Raw genomic sequence first — 22,033 nt, forward strand, 5'->3', positions numbered from 1 at the left:
ATGTAATTCATCGAGAATTCAGCCTTGGGAGGCTGAAATTTTGCCAAGGAACATATAGGGAGAGAGGTTTCAGTCTCTGTGACACCCTCAGGTCCTTTGCAGTGGTGTCCCAAAGCATCATAGCTCATAGTAGAGTTACCACCAACCCGGAACCCACTGTTGGAATTGTGCTGGATCACTTATAGTTTTGAAATACCTTTTCCTAGTGCATGGTTGGGGAACATCTGTGTGGCACTTTGTGTGAAGGCAATTTTTCTATCTCTGGCTTCAAGTGTTAGAAGGTCAAGACTGGACATGATGGGTGCTGGACTTGGCCAGTGGTGCATAAGGTCTTTGGTGTATTTTTGTAAGCAGTCAGTCTGGAACCAAAAAGTTTTCAAAACAGAGAATTTTGAAAGTACTGAACAACAGCTTCCTGCTAGATGCAAGTGGAAWTGGTTGTAAATAGCTCGTTTCACTAATTATGTAAATGATCCTATTTATATTGATGGAACTGAAGGAGACCACTCAGCTTAATCTGGATCCACACAGGTGTAACTACAGATATAAAYCTGGTTTCTCCTGAATCTGTCCTCTATTGTGGTTCAGGACCTTTACAGACCCTCCAAAGCCCATAGCTGATCACAGATCATGCATTAAAGCCATCCCTCAAAGACAGAAACTTCATTCAGAGCTTTTCTGGAGGAGACAGRGTCATGGCAAGCCCTATATTACAGCTGTCATTGGGGCACAGAAGCTTTTTCCCTCTTTGCTATCTGTTTTATTAACAACAGYTCTCATTTCCCTAATTTAATTAGCTAGTGAAAGACCATTTACATTCATTAAATAAATCAGTATTCTGGGTCATTGTGAAGCTAATGATCCAATGTCTAATTTGTGTGATTACAAAGAACTTGATAAACAAAAGTAGCTGCTGCCAGCAAGTGCCTGCTCTGGTGAAACTCAGCTTTGCTAGCCCCGTACACTCAAAGCTGCCACATGGAGAGCCCAGTCCCTGCTGCTTGGTCCCTTCCATACTAGGATGCATGGTCTGACAGATGACATTTATGGTCCTCATCCTCTCCCTCCTCTGAGGGCAGCGTAACTCTTTAATGTGTGTAGTACATGCCTGCTTATCCACGGAGGATGGGTGTTGGGTAAGGTGCAGCCTATCAAGGCTCAGTATTTAGTTCAACAAAAGCCTATGATATATGCAGCTTTGGAGGCCATTGGTTTAACCTTTGGTGTTGTGAAGGTGGAAGCTCTCAGATCATCTGCAGGAATTCAGAAACATCCACAATTCAGAATCACCCAAGTAAGTAAAATGAATAGAAGGTAGACAACTAAACTTCTTCATGGATGTGGGCTCCGGTGTGGAGTTCCATGGGAGAGAAAAAGGCTGCAGCTGCTCGTGTGGCATGGCATAGAGCAAGTTGTGAATTTTGGCTGTTCATGAAGAGCAGGRTGAGGGGACCGTGATCGCAGAGTGAACATGGTGTTGAACTTAGATGCCAGATGGGGACCCTCTTAAGGAGATGGGTTTCATTTCCTCATCACTATGAAGTTGCAAGTGGTTCTACATTAGAAACTATGAGGAYCTGACCAGARTCTGATCTCATTTACACCAGTAATRTTGATGGTACTGGAGTCACTCCAAGTTTAGACTAGAATAATCCAAATTAATGAAAGAGTCTGTGCTCTTTCCCCTGAGGTCAACCATTCAGAAATGGATGAGCCTAAATGAATCATTTCCTGCTTTCAGCATCATTTTTTTTAAAGCACTAGAAAGTCATACTTTGAAGTCTGAAATCCCAGCTTCCTCCCTGTGGGTGACTCCTCTGGGAACACCAAGATATCAGAGCAAATGAGGTTGCAATTTGGCTTTTTTTTGTCATTGCCTGGAATGTTCTACTTACAAATCTACTGAACTTAACCACATCGACCTTCTAAGCAGCCCCATTTTTAATTTCTCTGAATTACAGGGAGCAGAGGTACTTTGCAGACCAGTTCCAAGACTTTCAAATTTAGCCACATTTCCTAGCAGCTTCTTCTGACAAACTTATTTCCATGTAGACTGGTCACTCTCTCTCTAAAGTCTARTAAGTGCTTAGTGAGTTTCAAATGATGAACTGTGTAATGAAGAGAGCTGACAAAAAAAATAGGATTAGCTGCAGCATTATTCCAAACCATGAAAATCTATTATCTTTTCATATTTCTAAAGCAATACCCCTGCTGTTTCCTGAAAGTCTKTCTTTCTTTTGGCCCATCATTAGAAACAAAGCCTATCTACATTTCTGCACAGAGTAATTGGAAAGGAGAATTAGTCTGAAAAGTTATGTAATGGCTTTCTAAGCACTCACAAGAGATAAAGATCTCTGGAAATGTAAAATACTGAAACAGAAAATATGTTTGTCTTTGGAAGCCTGGCTATCTGAGGCTTCTTCTCTAGTGAGTAAATAGACAGACATTTATGTGGGTTGATGGAAACCCATCTTTTAACATGCATGTCCAAAGCAGATTGAATGAACTGCCCTCTGGAAGTCTTTCTCTTGATGACAGAGGGAATATTTGAACTAAATACTGACCTTTTTAAACATGTAGACTTAGGTAGTATGAATCACACCCTGACATCTATTAACCACCCCCAACACACACACAGAAATTGCAGAAAACTGGAAGAAATCCCCTGATGCATTAGACAAGCAACTTCTTCTGAGTCCTGCAGGTATAGAAGGACAAAACCTTGCTGTAAACCCTTACGTTATCTACTTTAGGATCTTAGTTTGTGCACTCAAGTCAGGAGGACAGTCACCTAAGACACTGCATATAGCCAGTGGAGAGAAAAAGACAGGAGACTTTCTTAGAGGGCTGCTCGCAACAGGAACATGAACTGGCTGGGTAATAGGTGTACAGAATAGGGCTGTCATGATAGGCATTAATCTTAGCTTGTTAGGATAGGAATAGCATCTACTTTTATGTCCGCCCACCACCAGGAACATCAGGGCTGCTGCCAAAAGCAGCCAAGAATCCTGAACAGGCAATAGCACCCCCCTAAACAAGATATAATTGCGCTTCAGTAACAAAGCCCAGTATTAGTGTTCTTTGTAGCTTTGATTTTGAAATCAATTTGTGTTGAAAACAGAAGGCAAAGGGAAATTACAGTGCCAAAACACTTTAAAAACAATCAAGGCATTTTTTTTGAGTTACAAAATCTTAAAAAAYGAACCCTGACATCAAATTCGAATTTCCTTTCCCCAGTATGTCTTTTGTTTTCTCTCCTCTGTGACATGGCGTCTCAGTGAAATACACTCCTCTGAGTTTAATGGGAACAATGTGTTTCTGTTTCAGAGGTGGTGGGGAAAAACATTAGGTAATTCTTRGTTATTTGGATAAATTCTTGTGTTTTGTGAAAGACCTCCCTGTAAGTGTGTCGACACTGCTGTTGCTTAGCATACTGGCCTGGATTTGGAAGCAAAATGGTTTGGGATTGAAATAGGTGGGGTGTTGCTGAAGACTCAAAAACAAATCACAGCTGTTACTATGGTGTGGTAAAGGAAGTTTCTCTCCTCCCAGTACAGACCTTGCCAAAAAATTGCATTTCCCCCCACAAGGTAGCTAATGCTCTCTGGTAACTAATGAGCCCTGCTCAGGCAGAAGCCCTGCACTGGCAGCTCTAAATATGGAAGATAGCTTGAGGCATCTACTGGAGGACCAGCTTCTCTGAAGGCCTTCTGGTAAAGTGAAAGGGCATCCTCTTTCCTGCATTTTCTCCTCTAATGTGTGCATACATACCAGTTCTGCGGAAGAAAAGATGCAGCAGAAGGATGAAGCAGAGAACGACGAAGGCAGCAAACCCTGTTGAGCCCTCCATGTTGGCGTGCCGCGGTGAGGACTTGTTTGTAGTTGTTCCTGTCCTGCATATGAAGGGAGACAAGCAACAGAGTGAGAAAACCATACCTCTTTTCCCAGAGTGAGGACCATCACCACTGAACATGGTAGTGCTGGGATATCCGCTTTGGTGACTTGGAGATGCAGTGACTCCCACAGGTTCTCTGCCTCTTCTGGCCATACTAGAGGTCTTCAATGCTGCAGCTGTGCTGTAAAACACACCCTTGTGGATAAGGTTGTAAAAAGGCCTAGGTACATTTCTTTTGACAGATGCACAGCAGTTTCTCTCATGCTTTCTTAAGCCCCCTCTGCTTTGAGTCCTTTGCAACTTCAAGGCTTGAACTGGAAGTTAAGGGACTACCCTCTCCCCCCTGCCCCCCATTTCATTACTGGGGTCAGAAATTAGACTTTAGGAACTTCCTAAGACATAGCTTTTAAAATCTACATCACATAGCAGGCTTCAGGCACCCACAGCAAATGGGGAGATGCATTCATGAGTGTCGCYGGTCCACCTCGCCCCACCTCCTTTTGAACCTGGCCCTGTGCAAAACATGCCCATGTGCATTCAGCCCAGACCCTTGTTTCCAAAGTTAATTGCCTTTCTTCCCATAAAGAGAATCCTGCGCTGTTGACATTCATCATCAGGGTGTCAATCTCGCCATGCACAGATGTATTACGCTATGTACTCTGCACAGAGCCTGGAGTGTCCCAGTGGCRTTTTCTGAAAGTCATTTTGAGCAATCATCCCTGGAGGGTCCCTTGAGCACATTCAGTGCTACATCAAACAGCCTCACCTCTGCCTCATTAGCATGCTGCGATGCCAAGCTCCCTTCCCCCTTCTGCCCTTTCTGCTCTTCGCTGGAAGACAGGCAGAAAGTAAGTCCTTCCCTTCAGATAACTCTGCTGCTGCCTCATTCATTTTCGCACCTAGAGCAAAGCTGTCCATGTGTTGGAGCATACTGCTGTTTTTCAGTCTTTTCCAGCCACTGCTCACTAGCACTTTTTTGCCCTTCGTATTTGCTCATGGTAGCAACGTGATAGCCTTCTCCTCTGTAGCTTCTACCACCACTTCACCTCATCCCTACTGATGTGTTTGAATAGTCAAAATCAGCTTTTCTGCTCTCCTTTCTGTTTTCCTCTCCTTCCACGGCCTCCCACTCCTGCTGTTGCGCTGCTGCTTGCCATCCCTTCTCTCCTGCCAGCACAGCTGCTTGTGAACTTCTTTGAGAGCTGGTTTGGGGAATGCRTCCAGCTTAAAAGCAACAGAGCCAAGACAGAAAATGTTTTTGTATTTTTTTTTTAATTTTGATTCACTGATTCTTTTTGTCCTGCCCTACCCTTACTCAGCCACAACTGTACCATAATATGGCAGAAACAAACAGTTGGGAAGGGTTAAGGGACAAGAACTGAGAGGCAAAYATTTAAGCTGACAGTGCTTCAAAAGAAAATGTATCTAGAAACCACAGCCTGATGTGAAAGGCTTCTAAGTGAAATAACAGAGGAATAATGACACRTTCCTTTAAATCCCTCAAGGAATTTGACTTACTGGACAGAGATCCTTTCTGCAGGAAAAAACAAAAACAAAAACAAACAAAAACGGCCCTTTCCAAATCAGGAAATGCTTATTATCTCATTCACCCTCTGCTCCTTTCTATGCCTCTTCCTTTCAAAGTTAGAGTCATGAAGATATATGGATATGAAGAATAATGCAATAAATAAACAAGTGCCCTGGAGCTGAATTTTGGTTGGAGATATTTTAGGCTTGCATGGATTTGCGCAGACACTGTAAGCTGCAAGGCAGAATGAAAGCCTGGCAGCATTCATAGCTCCGGACTCCTGCTGAGAGCTGTTCAAATATACCTTTAAAGAAAAAGAAAATCATGACAAATGTTGAAAACCTTGCCATAGTCCCACCCCTCTCGCTCCTCATTTTTCAGTTTAGCATATCCAAATGACATTTTGATCAAGTTAGGATGGGTACTTTGAAAACCTGCTAGAATAACATTTTCTCTTCTTGGTGTTAGAGCCTCCAATTTGACTGCCTGACAGAGCTCTTCTAATCTGGAGGCATGGGGCCTCTACCCCCTGCTGTGTGGGGAAGGAAGGAGCAGAGGTTATTTCTGCAATGGGACTCTGCTGTTTGCATTAGTTTCTAAAGCAGTTGAGAAATTTAACGTTTAGACTTTCTGGAAAACAGCTTCTCTTCTCCTTTGCTGGCATGACCCTCCCTGTGCTATTTCTTCTACTACTAAAAGCAAGTCAGATTCCTGAGGAGTATGGGTTGGGACCTGCTTGGTTTTCTCTGCAATTAAAGGAGAAATAGGCACCTCCAGAAATGGATTTGGCCCCGCTAAAATCATGGCCATCTTTCAGAAGTGTTTCTGACTTGCCACAGACTGTAGCAGAGCTTTGGGCAGTTTGATGTTTTATGTAGGCATTTCGGTTTGATGTCAAAATGTTGGGATGAGCTCCCTCAACCAATGGGGTCTCCAGTTTRCTGAACCAGTCTGATCTTGTTTCCTGTTGTTAATACTAGTTTCTAGAACTTCTCACCTTCCTTTAATTCCTCTTTTAACATCTCTTTTTGGCATAGCTTAGATTAAAAGATTTAGCTTCTGAAGCATGCAACTTGGATTCCTCTAAAGCATCCTAAGGYCTAATAAGAAGCAATATTTAAGTACACTAGTGTTAATGCAATTCTCTGGTCTCATTATACTCCATAATTGCTTTTAGGAGTTTAGTCAGGCTTTCTATTCTGTGTCTATGCAGCATCGTACCCAGCAAGGTCTTTTAGCTCACTTAGCTGGGATTCCTGTGTATTGCCAAGGAGATCAACAGCTTGCCTGTCTCCTCTCTTTATTTCTCTTTGGCCAGCACAGCTCAGCTGCAGGCCATTCTTAGAGCGGGCAGCAGCTCGTTCAATCATACTTGCTTGGCCAGAGGGATCCCTGAACCAAGGTATGGGTGCACTACAGCAGATTACCTTTACAGAACAACTGAGGCTGGAAGGACCCTCTAGAGACCATCTAGTCCAACCCCCAAAGTTTCCAAGTTTACTTTGGAAAATATGCTCTAAGTCAAGGTAAAGGTGTTTGGATTAGGAACTGCAGCCAACATCTGCCACTGCTGAAAGGCTCTAGGATTATCCATGATAAAGCTCTCCCACAAACACATCCACTGAAACATTTGACATCCCATCTTTTAAACTCAGCCCCTGCATAATGGGAGTCCTTGGAAGTCTTTCACTTCTTAGTTTCCCTACTGGGCTTCTCAGGGAAACAAGCCCGGAGAGGTAGCAGTGGTGTGGCACAACGTGCCCGTGACTGGCCAAAAGGGCCAGGAGGACTCGTGATTTCTGCTGCTGTCAGTTTGATGTCAAAACTTGTCTTGGTGGTGTCATATGAGTGTCTGCTGCACTGAGCACAAAACCTTCCCTGTGGGATGGCGTGTGGGGGCAGGGTGCTTCCTTTCCACCCTTCCCCAAGCCCTTCCACTTAATTTGTGTCATTTTGTTCAGATGCAGCTGGAAAGAATTAAAATGTCAGCCAGGCACAATTGCCTCCATTGAGATGAAAAGCTGCTGGAAGGAACAATGCTAACAAGCATGGCAAAAAGAAAAAAGCAAAGCCTGGTGCTGTTTAGCTGGTAATAATTAGCCCCAGAAATGAGAAGAGGCACGATACAGTGTGGCTTCTGCTCAGGTCAGGGGAGGTCCAGTTAGAACCACGTCGATGAATGATGCTAAATTGCTGCTAATCTGTTACTGGGCTGAGGGCTCCGGTCTCCTGGCTTCAGTATGCAGGAAGGATGTGTCCTTYGTGCAAGAAACCATTTGCAGTGAGCAAGGGCAAGAAGGGATGTTCCTGACACTTGGCTGTCACGGGAGGTGACCCGCTGGAATGGGGTTACCTGGTGACCTGCGGYTGTGGAGCTGGAAGTTTGAAAGATCCTTCCCTGTTGGATGTTCATGTGTTATCCAAAATGAGGTAATTAATGGCAAGGGAAAATTTTAACTGTTTTAGCTAAATGAGTACCTGAAGTCAGCCTTGTACTGATTACTGTGGTCAGACCTCATCCCACCAGAGCCCAACGCACTAAAGGTAAAGAAAAAACTCAAGGAAATCACTAAAGGAAATGAAGTGCCACATACCTTTACTAGAGAAAGAGATTAGACATGGGTCTCCTGGATCCAGAACCTACAACAGCACTGCCTAAAAACAAGGTCTTTCAGCCTAATGGTTAAGTTTGGAGAGTTGCAGAAAACAGAGCTGGAGGATTCTTTCAGATATTTAGCCCCTCTTGTTCATATGTTCATAACCAGAACATCTTATTAGGGTTGAGTTCCTGCAAGTAGTGTGAGGGACCTGTGAGGCCAGTGGTCCATCTCTCTTTGTTTTTCTCTTTACAAATCTTCCTTCTTTTTCTGGATGGCATTAGGATGATGTAGTCAGTCCYGTGCCTGTTGTGCATCTAGTGTCTGTTTACAGCAGGGGTTGTACTCATCTGCACCTATTCTTCACGATGGGTATGCTCTCCCCCTACAGATCTTGCTCAAATTCAGCATTTTTGTTTTTTAGACAATATTCATTCCATGTGAGCTCTACATACACAGCTCTTGGCTTCTAGAAAGAGCAAGATGTGGACTGGGCAGGTCATGTACAACAGCAGGTGAAAGGAGTGACAAAGGATACAGGAGTACCRACATGTGGGTACCCTTCGTTGCTCTTTGAGATACAAGCTGCCCTTTTATCTCCCTAGTTAGTTCAGGAGAGATACTAAGTGTCAAGGCTTTCTTACATCCATGGAAACATCCACCTGAAGCAAAGTTCAGCATTTCTGATACCTACTTGTGCATGCCCCATCTTTTAATGCAAACAGCAATGCTTTTCCTCAGTTTTGTGGGGCAAAGAACTCTGATCTTCCTTGATATGCATTTTCAAAGGGGATGACAAGGAAAAGGAACTAGTACTCTTACAAAGCCAAGTCTTACATCAGATGATTGTTCCAATTAATCCTATCTTCTCAAATAGCAGCTGTTTATTGGGAAGGTGAGAATCTTTCCAGGATGCCGCTGGTGAGCTGTACAGTGCTCTCAGCCATGTGAAAGATGACTTCCTCACTCTTCCACATAAATATCTTAGGCTCTCTGAAGCATAAGRTGAGATTACCTGAATAATATTGTCTTCTAGCTTCTTTTAGTTAAGCCCTTTCTTTGGCCTGGGGTTTATCCAGTGAGGCACTGAAATGAATATCACTCCTTGATGGCTGTCACTAAAACTGGTTCTAGTGACTTTCACAGTGAACATCTCTCTTTTCCCTAGAACTAAAAGGTCAAAATGACAGTATGGTCGTGGCTTATTTTGCAAGAGTGAGACRTGGTCTCAAGGGAGACATTCTTCTCGTGCCTGGCAATGTGTTCTCTGGCGCCAGTTTATGGAGGGTTTGACACAGGAAATATCCACTGAGAGATCAGAGTGGGCATATATTAGAGAACAKGAAGGATGCTACCTGCCATGCTGCYCTGGTTTGAATTGTAATGCAGTTTGGACAGACTCTAGACCACTTTCTTTTGCCTCCCTTGTATTGAGCAGCATGTCTCRTCAAGGTAACACGGAGCGCACTAGGGCTGTACTGCTCAACAGGAGGTTGTTAAAGCTCTCAGCRAACTACAGGATGCCGTAACTCTCAACACCTGAGTGGTTAAAGACAGAAATAGCTTCCTGACCCTATGCTGTAGCCCCCRCTGGGAAAATACTTGGATGTTGCTGCAGTGACACCTCTTTTACTGGTGAAGCATCTAGAGACTCTCCCTAAGCAGGCCTTGGAGGCCAGCTGAGGAAGCTGAGCTTTGCCAATCATAAACCAGCAGCTGAGCTCGAATACTGGTCTCTGAGGCTCTGTGGTGCCATTGCAATTGGCTTTATRAAAAACAGTGCTTTAGTCTAGCTGCTGTAAACACCTTACTGGGGAAACTTGGACTCCAGGTAAAACTTAGGTGCCTGATTTTTCCTCTAATTCCCGGTTATACCTTAGGAAAAAACCCTCCCTCAGTCTCTTTTCTGTGGGTGCAGGTCCTGCACTCAGACTTGTCATTGTCCCCATGAGACTTTTTCTGGCCTGGGATTGCTCAGTGGGAGTAACCTCACAGGAGACAGGACCACCTGCTCAGTTTATTGACACAACTTAGTGCATATTTTGCCCTCAATTTAGGGAGGGTTTAACTCCATTACAGTGATCTGTGGTATGGTTGAAATATGGCAGGGTTTCGCTCCAGAGCTGTCCACATCCATGTAGCTTCAGAGAATGGCTTCCAGAAGGAGTTGATCCTATCCCAAGCCCAGGATAAGAGACTGGGGAAACATCCATGTCTGTCTCTGCTTTCCCTCAAGACCATGCTGTAGCACCCTCTTACAGCTCAAAATCCTGTGAAACTGGTAGGATGCTGCTGCTTGAAGTCTGAGCCCTGGCTCTGCAATTCTGCTCTTTCAGAGGACTGCTTTTCTTCCATCTTCTTGCTATTTCMGCTTGTTGTTGGCCTTTGTGAAACCCCACAGAGACCTTGGGAGGATGGAGGAAGAATCATCCCTCCTTGGCATTGCTGTCTCCCAACAGAAGGCCAGGTGAGGAGGGCTCTGCCATCAAGGCGGTCTCTTCCTCACTTTGCCAGATTGCTCCAGGGTGCCTCATTAGGCCGACTGCTCCCTCACTATGATGGAGTTCATTTCTTTATTTCATGCAAGGACTGACAGACCTGGAAATACCAGACTCGGCAGCTTTGTGCTCTGCGCAGATCTGAAGCACTGTGCACTGGAGCTAATTAGTTGGATTTCAAATCAGAAGGGGAGCTGGCTGACTTCTCTGACAGCCCAGTTTCATCAAGACCTCCCAGGAAGACTGTTTAAAGCTCTCCTTTCCCAGGCTTTAAACAGAATCATAGGAAACTACTCTTTCTTAGAGGACAGGACATGGGGGGTAGGTAGAACGGTAAGGTCCTTCTTACAAGCATAACGTGAGTTTTATTTTCTTTGCTTTGCCCAACACCCTTCCCTCATTCCTTCTAGGAAGATGATCATTTCACAGCTGTCAACCATCTCTATTTCATGAAGACCTGGAGGGAGAAATGTATGTTATCCTGGGAATCTTCCTACACCATCACTTCCTGTCCCATGAAAACCACTAGTAGCACAAGAGCTACCCTGGAAGACAGTTGCTTTCTTTCGCACATTACAAGACAATTATCAACTCCAATGTCCTTCTTGAATCTTCTCCTCTTCCTTCTGCTCTTCCTCCTGTAGGAAGGTACTCTTTTGGAAGGCCATCATGGCAGTCAATCACCCACAACACCACAGGTTTTAGGGCTGGAAGAGATGATTCTGAACATCCAGCTGGGTTTCCCACATTTCATCCACCGTTTCCCACTTTGAATCCATAACTTCTGCTGAGCCAGGACATAGCTGAGCTAAAGTACAGAATTCACAGCACCCCTAGATAATTGTTTTTGGTTACTTATATGCCAGCCAACTTAAGATCATTAATGATTTTGTGGTGCTCACATTTACACAGTTGGAAGAGGCCTAGGTTTTAGATGCAGGTGCTTAYTGTTTTCTACAGACCAAGCATTCATGAATGTTTCTTTGCTGGCTCCCTGTAAGCCCCAGTCACTTAGGGAATACCAAAATCTTTGCCCCTCCATAATCTACCTTAATGTGTTACTGAATTCCCCTAAAAGCTTCTTGTGTTAATGCAAGCCAACCTGGAGGTATTGTTCCCTCCCCAAACTGTTCAGTCACTCTTCTGCCTTCATTTCTTGGACCTTTAATCACCTTTACAATAGATGCCAGTTTCTATACAGTACGTTGCTATGGGCAATTGGCAGTTTGGGGAGCTGCTACAATAAATTCCTACCTGAGCTTTCTGGCATCAGTTCAGCCAGGCACTTTCTTCCTTTTTTCTTTCCCTGCCACACCCCCAATTAAAAATAGTATGTCATTAAATTGCCATTATATTTGTGTTGGTGGGCATGTCAAATGCCTTCACAATACCAGGTCTTACAAAGCTTAAGACAAAAAGTCCCACGCAAACTAGCTGCCCTCAGTCACTCCCCTACAAAATTCCCTATTGTACATTAAGCCTTAATAAATGAAACCTAATGAGACACCAGAAAGCTCCCAGCAGCACAGGATCTGAGACCTGAGGAGAGAGAAGAGGGAGAGTTCAAATCTCTGCAGTGTTGGGTAACAGGAGTTAATACTCGAGTGGAGGTGGAGCTAAGTTTTAGCATTGTTTGCTGTTATTCTCCTCCAGGAGACCCTTGCTGAGCCCTCAGGAGAAAGATTTCCGATGTCACCTCCTGTTGGGGTACTTATTCAAATATCTCAGTTCCTGCAAAAGCTATGCATCTCTCCAGTTATCTTCAGAGCAGCRGGTGCAACTCTGCAGTTGCAAAGGAGTGAGGATCTGGCTGTGGGAGAGGATTTTCAGCTGAAAGCTTTGATATACCTTACACGTGTTGCCTTATTAGTCCCTTGCAGTCCTTCAGTGGAAGACGGAAGGATGATTCATTCCCCTTTATGCAGGAAGCAAACCAGAGCATGAAGAGATTAAAAGATACCGAAAGAAGACTTCTTCCCTCTCTTGTATGTGTGGCTTAATTAGTGACTTCAGATGTACTCCAATAGTTGTACAAAGACAGGGGTGAATTCACTCTGACCACACTCTGAGCTCTCTGGACATGAGTAGGCTCAGGTCAGAGGCAGGGCAGGGCTACAGAYGGACCATACCCCTGATATTTAGCTCTCATGATAAGGCACAACACTGTACATATGACTTTCAGATTGGGGCTGCCCAAAAGCTGCCAGGTAATAGCAGAGAAGTTTTAGCCTACCTGCATCCAGCCACACCAGGGGCATTGATAATCTGATGGTGTGACAAATACATCAACGGCAATGACAGGACTGAAATCCATGTCAAGAGGACAGGCCAGGCACATCTTCATGCGGCAGCAAGGAGAAGGTTAAATAGACAGAAGAGCATCCGCAGAGGCAGAGGACCCAGCAGACCATCTGTTCCCAGCTGAGTTAGCTTCATACCTCCACTGTACCTAGTCCTGCTCCTGAGCTGCAAACCTATCCAACTAATGAGTGAGAAAGGATTGTCTCCTGAGAGAGTGTTGTGGTTGCAAGCAAATGGCAGACTGAAAAGGTGTCCCTTTCACTATCTCTRTTCATGGGCAAATAAGGCCTGAGAGGCTACAACGGTCTGTGATGAAATCAGTCTCAGYGGATCACCACAGTGTTGCAGAGAGCCCAGGATGAGCAATGGAGCCTCCACCAAAGGCTGCTTATGAGCCACTGACTATGGAAAACTCATGTGATTTAACTGCCCAGAGAGACCACGTATATCCAGGCTGAATTGAAACTCTTTCAATTAACCACGGCCCTCTCAGCTCCTGCTATGCAGATGTGTGACGTGACCAGTTCAGCCATTGCTTGAAGCACACTGTTTCCTCTGAAAGGACTGTAATATTGGTGGCCTAATGCCATCAGTATTATTTTATGGTGTCTCGGTCATTACAGGTTCCACTGCTTTCATTATGCTGGCAGAACTGAACTGGCAAAACTCCTCTAGCAGATGGTCAATAACAGCAGGACAGTTTGTTTAGACAACGAGRTGCAATACAAAAGAACTAAATTATGTGCTGAAAACAGTCCCTGGTTTGTCTTGCAGGAACTGGCCACARGAGAGTTAGTTATCCCATTTACTCTGATCCAAGTAAAAGGTGGTCTTATGTTGTGAGACRTGAGGACTTATGGCACTCTGCCTCTCCAGACTGAGAGTGCGGCCATGTCTCCCCTGGAAAGGAGGTGATGTGATACCGGTGGGCATCTCCCTCATCTGCTCGTTTCTAGGAAGCAGTGATTGAAACCCAGAAAGTCCCTTAAGAAAAGYGAAGAAAACTTCTGGTCACACTAAGTGGCAGATGCGTGAGGAGCAGGGAAACGYTAGACATGATTCAGTGGACTTGCTTTCAACTGCTTTCCCTTGCCAGTGTAACAGGAGCAAGCTGTTAATGCCTTCAGACACATACTTGCCCTTGTGTGCTGGAGAACCAGGTTATCCTCTAGTGAAGGGGAACTAATGTGTGGCTAGATAAACATCCTGCAGAAAGTGATGCTGAGCCCCTTGGCCTCCCCTGACTGCTAATAGACAGGAATTTCTCCTGCCATCCTTAAAAGCTGTCTTCAGAGGGAAGTGCGARCAGGGTGGGGTTTACCGTGCAGTTACTTAATGCGATGCTATTGATTATCTCTGCCAGAATACAACAATTTTAGGACTTCTTCCACAATCTCTATGTTATGAATTACCAGAAGACTGCCTTTGCTYAGCTATCATGCAAAAAATATGTGCTTGCCCCACCTAAGCATAGAGGCTTGACGAGTCTCCAGATCCACACCAAGACTGCTGAATTAGCTGTGCTGTACCCAGCCAAGCCAAGCCAAGTAGCCGTCCCTGCAGAGCTACAGATAGTGCTACATGAAATAGCTGACTGATCCAGCAAAAACCCATTTCTAGCAATGGTCAAGCTSAGTTGTTCCAAAGAAACACGTGTCAGCCAATGCCCCACCTTGCTCAGTGGGCTCAGCACATGGACTGCTGAGCACAGCGTAATTCTAGATAGCAATATGCAGAAGAACATTTGCTTTGAGACCAGTCCGAATCACACTGTGTCCAGAAACTAAAAATCCAATCCTCCTTYTTCAGCATATAGAACTGCAGATGTTATTAGTGACCATAATGTTTTGCAGCTTTATTTCCTAAAGGCAGCAACATCATTTAATTCAGCTCCTGTATCACTCTGTGACCTAGTTAGCAAACCTAACAGAGAGGATGAGTTGTGGTTTTATTTCAAATGCAGCCTCAGTGTCTGACCAAGAAGTTTGAAAATGCTCACAGGCAGGCAGGTCCTGGGACTCAGGAGTGGAGTCTGGCAGGGAAGTGATTTTGCTTTCAAGGAACTGTCAAGCCTCATTCTCTCTTGTCCCTGATTTATACTTGTGGAATYTGGTGAATAGAGAAGTAACTCAGGCCAGGTTTGTTCAACAAGTCTAGTTTTGATCTGAGAGTGTAGTTGTAGTTAGAGAGCCTGTACAAGGCTGGCTTCTGCCCAAGTGAACATCCCCCTGGGAAGTGTTGTGAGTATTTGACTCCAGGCCTGGCACCCTGGATAATACTCCCATTCCTCCCTTGTTAGAGGTCACGGTGAGCAGCAGATGCTACGATAMGAAATGCTGGGTAGAGTTGTGTGGCTGCGGCCCAAAATCGCCTCTTTTCTTTCTAGCCTCCTAGATTCACCCAACGGTGCTTGCAGGCTTGGCATACAGTAAGCACAGCTGTGATGGATATGTAGCCACTAACTATGCCCTGAACTCCTGCTAAGGCCAGGGAAATGCCTTCAATAGCAGCAACACTTCTGTGGCCCTTGTTTTACCACCATTTGAGTTTCCTCCTCCTCCTCTGCGATTTGAGAGTTTATGAACAGCTCAATTCTTGCAGGAAGAAGAGRGTTCCCAGCTCTCCACAAAAAATATTGGTTCAGGGGCTAAATATGACAGTTAGAGCAATTTAAAATTTGCTGGAGGGCTGGACACTTCTTATCTTAATTGTAAAGTATTATGACCACTGTCATCCATCCGGGTGTGTTTGAAATGATCGGGCAAGTTCTGCACTGCTTTATGTCCTGTTTATTCCCTATTGCTTTCAGCCATGTGTCACACTACCCAGAGATTTGTGTCTGAATCTGTTCCAGAGTACCCTGAAGAATGGGGATGTGCTTCACCCAAGTGATGCTCATCATCTGCCTGGGCAGAAACTTGAAACAAATTTGTCACCCAGCCAATCAAAGCAAATCAAAGCCTGGCGCCAAATAACTCAGGTGCTGTATCCTGATTTTTCATCCATCTCTTTTTGATCCAGGCTATAAAGGGAGTCCAGGCTCTGCATCAGAGAATTCAGTCCCTGGCAGGCTGGATTTGAAAGCCTGGAGACCACAGTCAATCACTTGGTTTTATTTAAAAGCTGCCATGTGAAGTCAGGACTATTAATAAAGATCGTATCTATTTAAAACACACATACACACGAAAKGGAGATAGAAATAGCAGGGGCTGTGAGGAATAGAGGCTGAGCTGAAATTCTTCCTCATCTGAACACATGGTAACTTGGACGTTTTCCATGGATGGCTCACAGCCTCCATTCCTGGACTGCTGGAGTGGCAGGGAAAGCATGGTCTCCCACACATAGTGACAGCCCCCCTTGTCACTACAGCAGGGCCATTCAATTTATTTATGGGCTATTATCACMCTATTTATAGCTGGCAGCTATTTCTAACCCTTCAGACATGCTCACACATGAGAGATTCATCACCACTTCCAGAGTGTCAGGCTCTAGGAGAGCCAGGGGTGTTTTGAAGTGTGATGTCTGCAAGGGTGAAAGAGCAGAGTTAGGAGAGAGCCTGACACCAAGGATGGATGGAAAGAGCAGGAAGGGCAAAGGATATGTCACGAGCGATGCAGACCTACCAGAGAGTATCTCTACCTCTATGATTCCTACTGTTGTTTCTGCCTCTTGGAGCTTCAGTCTGACTATGGTAAAGGGAGGGGAACAAGCCACAGAAGGGCTTTTCCTCTGCCTTGGAAGCTTTTCAAACCTCAGCATTTCTCAGTATCCCTCATACCTTTTCTGAACCATGCTTCCTGCCTGCTGCACCGGAGTCTGAGTCTGTGAAGGAAAGGGAAAATCCCGGTCTTCCGCTCTTGCTCTTGGCTGCGTGCTCAGCTTTTGTCTCAACCCTGAGAGCACTGCAATACGACTAGCTCCTCCCAAACTGAGTAGATTCAGAGGACATGTCCTACTCTACGCACTGTACATCCAGATCTACCACCTCCCTTCAAGTACAGCATTATTTCTCATCCTCAAGCTGCTCACTTCCCTCTTAGTCTACTGCAATTATCAGTGTTTTAGACTCCTGCAGTATTCTTCTCCTTGTCTCCCTGGCTGCTCATTTAAGGCTATCTATCTCTTAAGACAGCTTCTAGAGCCATTGACATCAACTGTTCTGATCCTGTGGGAAGATTTATTCTAACCTCCTTGCCACTTGTGTAGAAAATGGGAATCACCTTCTCAGCCCGGGCACAGCTGGTCTTCCTACGAGTGCTGGGCTACCCCATGGGATTTGCTCTCCCAAACGTGCTTTTTTGCTGCCAGTCTGAGCAGCTGCAATTCACACAGGCTCTGCACCAAGCTGAGACCTGACAATTAAGATTCAGCACTCCATGAAAATGCTGGCTGCTGTCCGAGCTTTTCCCTGCCTGTTATAGCACAACAGCTGTGAAATGTATTACTCACAGATGTCTATAATTAGGGTTCAGCACTGCCTTCTGATGGCATTTGAACCAAAAAGGCCAGTAAAAATTGAACATGCTCACTTGAGCTAGTAAATCAAAGATTCACATTCTGTAGACATGTGCTATTCACTTTTACTGATTTAGCACCATCTTAACAGTAGGAACCAATGGAAGGAATCTAGAATCCAAAAGGATCAGAACTGAGCTGTTGCTTCCAGCAGGGCTTCCCAATATGGCTTTACGTACTGGAGTTGTATGGCATCCTGAAAGACTGAACCACATCCTTGCTGCTATGTTTTGGGTTGATTATTTGTGCCTTCCTGCCCACCATGGAAAACTAATTTGCATCTTGACTAACACCAGCTGTTTGCTACTGTTGATGAGCTTCAGTCATCTGTAAGTTCTGTCGACAACATCACATTTTATATACAGTGCATTTCCCAACATGACTCTGCACCAAGAACCTTTCCAGCAAGCACAGTACCATAAAATCTCCTATAGAAAAAGACAACAAAACCCAGCAAACAAATTCAGAGTTTGCTCAAATAAAATTTACTTAAAAAATGTCTTCGGGAAGCACTGTGCAGTTATCAGGAAAGCAGCAGGCTGAGTTTATTGAGGACCTAGCTATGAGTTAGAAAATTGAAATTAAAGCATCTTTTAAGAGATAAATCTAGACAAAAGCTAGTATCACTTACATGGCCCATTTTGGATTTCAGTTGCATCATTGCATCTCAATGCTGAGATATCACAGAGAGTACACTGACAGTCACAACTTTCTCAAGCTAGGTCACTGCTTGTTTCAAAAATGGACCCAGCAGCTTCTTCTGCTGTGAGTGTTACCACCAAGCCTTCTGGGCAGACCATGCACCAATTCACGATCTCAGGTGTGATGGTGCTGCTTTGCTAGGAAAATGTTAGTTTAGGACATCAGCCAACTTGCAGTCAGTTAATGTCTCTTCCACTCTGGATGACTGATACATATAGGACAGGACTTTTTCTCAATGAGTGAAAGATAATAATCGCTCTGGTGAACTTGCTGTGAGGACCTCATGGGGACCATTCATTTGTGCAGCAGTACTTGTACGGATAGCAGGGTTGGTACAGAGCACTTACCAGGAGATATAGCTGACAAAGCTGATAACGAGTCAGTTAAACACAAGTCCAACCAYTTTCTCCAGTCCAGGGTCTTCCCCAATCAATTGTGCTCATACACAGATACCTCCTTAGGAAYGGAGGTCAAGAGATCTCTGAACGGGAACAACCTAAACCTGAATAAGGGATGGGGGGACTGTGCTGGCCAAACTGAGATGTCTCGTCCCCCTTGGCAGAGAGAAGCAGATAATATTATGGTGCTGTTCACCTCCTGTGATGAGACACTTGGATTAGTTGAGTCATACTCCAGACACGGTTATCTCTGTTCACCGAATCAAAGATGCCTGGTGACAGCTCTCTTTACAGAAGGGAGCCCAGTTGAGCAGGGGAGGTGGGGGTGTCCATGGTAGACACATCTCAAGCAAAGTGAGATGAATCCCACCCTGGGATCCTAGGCAAAGGCACTGACCAAATCTGATTTACTACAAATCATTTCACTATTAGACTGTGTTGAGCACAGCTCTTTCTATCCAGGTGTGAATGGACTGGAGTTTCAGTGGGTTATAAAGTCCATATTTTGTCTTCCATATAGCACCACGTGTTCCTTCTCTCACAAATGACTTTCTGATTCATTAAGACAGATGAATGCTGTATTTACTGACCTTGTGTGTCTAGAGCGTGAGGTGCCTCCTTTYGATCTCTCTCCTGATAGCTTCAGCCCTCAGTTTTGCAAGAATCTGTTCATCTACTTTAAGCATGCAAGCAGTCCCTACAAAAACTAGTAATAGCAAATAGATAACTGTTTGTAGGGCTGACAAGRTAACAGACAAGTGATGGAGACAGGCAACAGTGCAAAAGATGATATTTGAAGGTTGATGGCCCTTTTGATGGGATCCATGAATTTTTTAGGAGGCTAGGAGGAACGGGAGAAGGTCAGTATGCATTTAAAATGAACCGTGAAGAACAAGAAGCGGAAAAGTGTCAACACAGGAGAGATGTAGTTGAAATGAGCTCTAACCAAGATCACAGAACAAGAATCAGCAGGAATCAAACCACAGATTTTGTCTTTGCATTCTTTGTTCAGATTGTCTAGGTGTTGCCCTCCACTTTTTTGGTTGCCGATTTCTATTTATTGCTGCAGTTTTACAGAGGCAAAGAATAAAGCTCTTTGTTAACAGGCTAAGTTAACTTCACACTTGCAGATAGTTCCCATTTGTGGCTCTGTTATTTTCGAGATAGGATATCCATCATTCCCAGAGATACATGCAAGCTGACATTTTTTGTTAGACCAAAATATAATCAGATTTGCACATGCCAAGCACAAGGTTATCAACACAAAAACAAAGACACCACACGAACAGGGAAAAACATCTTGGAGACACACCAATCCATCTAGGGACCAGCAGACACAAAACCTGAATAATAGATGGACTAGTGTGATGCTGTCAGGGCCAATGTCCTGTCTGATTAAATCTACTTCATCAAACATCATCAAGGACAAAATGTCCTCTTTGTCCATGGTTGGATGCATGATAAGAAAAATCGTATTTTTTATAACACATTACTGAATTATTCTGTCTTGTGCATTGTGTAGTGAGTGGGCATGGGCAGAGTACTCCTGTACTCTGCGTATTGAACTAGTCTACAAAGACTTCAGCTTCATTGGTTAGATATTGCCTCAAATTGGAAATTTTGCAGGCCAGCACTCCTTTCCAGCCTGCCAGTGGATTGAAGGCACATTAAGTGTTGGGAGTTCTCAGGGTCCCCTGTGCTTTGAAGGTCTGCTTCTGGCATCCAAGAGGCCATGCTCTCATGYTTATATTTTCATGATTAGTGTTTGTACAGACACTAAGTTTGATCTCAGGGAAAGCCTCAGGTTGGCCCTCAAAAGATGACATAAACTCACTCAGAAGGCCAGACCCTCCTGGCACGTGACTATTGATATTGCATCCATCCACATGTGCTCAGCATTAGACATGGTTTGATGGAAAGCAGGGGTCAAATGCTATTCCCCTCAGGTTGTGTAGTTAAGTAGTTTCCAGTTAGTTAGTGCTATGTCCCCCACTCCTTGGGCCCCACCCCCAGCACCAGGCTCATGGATACAACTACTGTCAGCATAAATCACAAGAGAAAGGTCAAACTAGTTCAGATTGCAAGGACAGAAGTTGGTCTGCAGTGGTATAAAATCCATCAGCAGCTGACTGAGAACTTTGCTGGCATATTATAACTTACCTGGGGAGCCAAAGAGAAAGATCACACACTATGTGTGTTACACGGTGACTGACAGAGACGACTTCTCTGTTTGGCACRTCCTGGACAAGGCAAAGTGACAGGTAAATTGGAAGTATTGGATGAGACAATAATTCAATTTCTCCCCTCAGTTCAGTTAATGGCTTTCATTTAGAAGGTTCATGAAGAATCATTACTCTCCATTAAGCTGCTACAGGTAGGCACAGACAGATGGTAAACCAATTTCCTCAGAGCACTCCACTAAAACCATGTACCTAGAGACAAATTACTGAGTCTGGCTGTCAGAGGAACCTGTCAGGCACACCAACAAGATCTTGGGGAGGTCCCAGAAGCTGACTCTAATGAACTCCAATCCTCCTAGGCTTGCAGGAGGCCTCCAGGGTGCACAGGCCACTAAGGACTGGTCAGGAGCAGACRTAAAATACAATATAGGGATAATCAGAAATTCAATCCATTGCCACTGCTGTTATGAAGCATCATATGCAACATAGGCTATGGATGCACTTGTCTCAGCATAGATACAGTTTTTGTTTGAACTGTTCCTTTTAGGAGCACTGGGCTTGCTCAGGGACTTGCATGCTCTGTAGATGTGAATCATAGCTGTAAGAGAGCAGCCTCTTTCCTTCAAGAAATGGCCTTTCAAGGTGAGGGATTGCTCAAGAAGCAGYGCAGAAAAGTGCCAGCATCTTCACCAATGTCTCTGCCCTTCCACTGCAGGGAATTATAAGCCTGAAAATGCCCTGAAGCTGAATGTACTGGGCCACAGGGAGAAGGAGAGTCCTCTCARTAGGCTGGTGCCAGCTACCTGCACTCCTGTGCCACTGGAGCTGGGTGAGAGTCCTTTAATCCAGGATGCTTTTCTGGTCCATGTGCCAGATGTTTAAGATCCCTTCCCTGCCTCATAAGCAGAAAGTGCTACTTGGGTTCACGGTTCCTTTGTGCCTTATTTTCTTCCTCTTAGGAAGACACATCAGAAATGGAGAAATTTTACTGATTAGAGTCCCTGGTGCCTATTATACTGATGATGCATCCATGGATCAGGCAAGAAATCTGAGTCTAAATGACTTGGATTCATGTTCTCTTTCTATAATAGGATGACCTTGAACAAATCATCTTTGCTTTGCATGAAGGATGGGAAAAGCAGTACAGTGCACCTCTGCTTCTCTGCTTTGACATGTTGGAGAAGGCCTGGGGCTTGTTACACTATGAGTCAGCCTAATATAGAAAAAGGGTCACAGCTTCAACTTTTGTCCCTTGTTCCTTTGGCTTTTCTCCTGCAGTTCCCTATAGCCCAAGGCTAGGTACAGGCTGTGTCATAGAGGACTAAGGCACCACACACAAGCATTTTACTAGAAAGGATCTCTTTGGAGGTGTTCTAGGAGACTGCAAAAGCKCTTTCCAAGCATTTCAAAATTGTCAGA

The sequence above is a fragment of the Rhea americana genome, unplaced genomic scaffold (genome assembly GCF_003343005.1).
Source record: "Rhea americana isolate MKP2758 unplaced genomic scaffold, rheAme1 scaffold_165, whole genome shotgun sequence".
NCBI lineage: Eukaryota > Metazoa > Chordata > Aves > Rheiformes > Rheidae > Rhea > Rhea americana.